The sequence below is a fragment of the Taudactylus pleione genome, unplaced genomic scaffold (assembly GCF_031769625.1).
Source record: "Taudactylus pleione unplaced genomic scaffold, aTauple2 ptg000967l, whole genome shotgun sequence".
NCBI classification, from domain to species: domain Eukaryota; kingdom Metazoa; phylum Chordata; class Amphibia; order Anura; family Myobatrachidae; genus Taudactylus; species Taudactylus pleione.
This window is the reverse complement of record NW_028285368.1, coordinates 12,350,001-12,352,500: the sequence shown is the minus strand read 5'-3', so window position 1 is coordinate 12,352,500 and position 2,500 is coordinate 12,350,001. Positions and strand designations below refer to the sequence as shown.

The 2,500-nt window shown below is 36.5% G+C and overlaps 10 pseudogenes; all 10 read left to right on the top strand.

The window, feature by feature from the left end:
• LOC148469565 (5S ribosomal RNA) overlaps positions 1-18 on the top strand; it is a 119-nt pseudogene extending 101 nt beyond the window's left edge.
• Positions 19-134: 116 nt separating this feature from the next.
• LOC148469564 (5S ribosomal RNA) lies at positions 135-253 on the top strand (annotated as a pseudogene).
• A 115-nt stretch (positions 254-368) lies between these two features.
• On the top strand, positions 369-487 carry LOC148469563 (5S ribosomal RNA; annotated as a pseudogene).
• A 116-nt stretch (positions 488-603) lies between these two features.
• LOC148469562 (5S ribosomal RNA) lies at positions 604-722 on the top strand (annotated as a pseudogene).
• Positions 723-837: 115 nt separating this feature from the next.
• Positions 838-956, top strand: LOC148469561 (5S ribosomal RNA; annotated as a pseudogene).
• Positions 957-1,072: 116 nt separating this feature from the next.
• LOC148469560 (5S ribosomal RNA) lies at positions 1,073-1,191 on the top strand (annotated as a pseudogene).
• A 114-nt stretch (positions 1,192-1,305) lies between these two features.
• On the top strand, positions 1,306-1,424 carry LOC148469559 (5S ribosomal RNA; annotated as a pseudogene).
• Positions 1,425-2,008: 584 nt separating this feature from the next.
• LOC148469558 (5S ribosomal RNA) lies at positions 2,009-2,127 on the top strand (annotated as a pseudogene).
• A 115-nt stretch (positions 2,128-2,242) lies between these two features.
• LOC148469557 (5S ribosomal RNA) lies at positions 2,243-2,361 on the top strand (annotated as a pseudogene).
• A 115-nt stretch (positions 2,362-2,476) lies between these two features.
• The window catches only part of LOC148469556 (5S ribosomal RNA), a 119-nt pseudogene continuing 95 nt past the window's right edge, over positions 2,477-2,500 (top strand).

The following is a 2,500-nucleotide window of genomic DNA, read 5'->3' as shown; positions in this document are numbered from 1 at the left end:
TACCAGGAGCTGTAGGTAATTTTATACTGCCATAACATTATTTTCTATTACATTTTACATTTAATTTTTTCAACTTATCAATGAATTTACTTGAGATAAGAAGTAATAGAGGTCTAAAGTTAATGTTTTTGAGCACCTACAGCCAAACCACACTGGACATGCCCAATTTCGTCTGATCTTGGAAGCTATGCAGTGCTGGGCCTGGTTAGTACATGGATGGGAGAACACCTGGGAATACCAGGTGCAATAGGTAATTTTATACTGCCATAACAATCTTTTCTATTACATTTTACATTTCATTTTTCAACTAATCATTGAATTTACTTGAGTTAAGAAGTAAAAGAGATCTAAAGTTAATGTTTTTGAGCACCTACAGCCAAACCACACTGGACATGCCAAATCTTGTTTGATCTTGGAAGCTATGCAGTGTTGGGTCTGGTTAGTACTTGGATGGGAGACCACCTTGGAATACCAGTTGCTGTAGGTAATTTTATACTGCCATAACATTCTTTTCTATTACATTTTACATTTAATTTTTTCAACTTATCAATGAATTTACTTGAGTTAAGAAGTAATAGAGGTCTAAAGTTAATGGTTTTGGGCACCTACAGCCAAACCACACTGGACATGCCCAATCTCGTCTGATCTTGGAAGCTATGTAGTGTTGGGCCTGGTTAGTACTTGGATGGGAGACCACCTGGGAATACCAGGTGCTGTATGTAATTTTAGACAGCCAAAACATTCTTTTCTATTATATTTACATTTAATTTTTTCAACTTATCAATGAATTTACTTGATTTAAGAAGTAAAAGAGGTCTAAAGTTAATGTTTTTAAGCACCTACAGCCAAACCACACTGGACATGCCCAATCTCATCTGATTTTGGAAGCTATGCAGTGTTGGGCCTGGTTAGCACTTGGATGGGAGACCACCTGGGAATACCAGGTGCTGTAGGTAATTTTATACAGCCATAACATTCTTTTCTATTACATTTTACATTTAATTTTTTCAACTTATCAATGAATTTACTTGAGTTAAGAAGTAATAGAGGTCGAAAGTTAATTTTTTTGCGCACCTACAGCCAAACCACACTGGACATGCCCAATCTCATCTGATCTTGGAAGCTATGCAGTGTTGGGCCTGGTTAGTACTTGGATGGGAGACCACCTGGGAATACCAGGTGCTGTAGATAATTTTATGCAGCCTAACATTCTTTTCTATTACATTTTACATTTAATTTTTCAACTTATCAATGAATTTACTTGAGTTAAGAGGTAAAAGAGGTCTAAAGTTAATATTTTAGAGCACCTACAGCCAAACCACACTGAACATGCCCAATCTTGTCTGATCTTGGAAGCTATGCAGTGTTGGGCCTGGTTAGTACTTGGATGGGAGACCCCATGGGAATGCCAGGTGCTGTAGGTAATTTTATATAGCCATAACATTCTTTTCTATTACATTTTACAATAAATTTTTTCATCTTATCAATGAATTTACTTGAGTTAAGAAGTAAAAGAGGTCTAAAGTTAATGTTTTTGAGCACCTACAGTCAAAACACACTGGACATGCCAATCTCATCTGATCTTGGAAGCTATGCAGTGTTGGGCCTGTTTAGTACATGGATGGGAGAGCCCCTGGGAATACCAGGTGCTGTAGGTAATTTTATTCTGCCATAACATTCTTTTCTATTACATTTTACATTTAATTTTTTCAACTTATCAATGAATTTACTTGAGTTAAGAAGTAATAGGGTGTAAATTTAATGCTTTTGAGCACCTACAGCCAAACCACACTGGACATGCCCAATCTCATCTGATCTTGTAAGCTTTGCTGTGTTGGGCCTGGTTTGTACTTGGATGGGAGACCACCTGGGAATACCAGTACCTGTTGGAAATTTTATACAGCCAAAACATTCTTTTCTATTACATTTTACATTTAATATTTTCAACTTATCAATGAATTTACTTGAGTGAAGAAGTAAAAGAGGTCTAAAGTTAATGTTTTTGAGCACCTACAGCCAAACCACACTGGACATGCCCAATCTTATTTGATCTTGGAAGTTATGCAGTGTTGGGCCTGGTTAGTACTTGGATGGGAGACCACTTGGGAATACCAGGTGCTGTATGTAATTTTATACTGCCATAACATTCTTTTCTATTACATTTTACATTTAATTTTTTCAGCTTATCAATGAATTTACTTGAGTTAAGAAGTAATAGAGGTCTAAAGTTAAGGCTTTGGGCACCTACAGCCAAACCACACTGGAAATGCCCAATCTCGTCTGATCTTGGAAGCTATGCAATGTTGGGCCTGGTTAGTACTTCGATGGGAGATGACCTGGGAATACCAGGAGCTGTAGGTAATTTTATACTGCCAAAACATTCTTTTCTATTACATTTTACATTTCATTTTTCAACTTATCTTTGAATTTACTTGAGTTAAGAAGTAAAAGAGGTCTAAAGTTATTGTTTTTGAGCACCTACAGCCAAATTACACTGGAC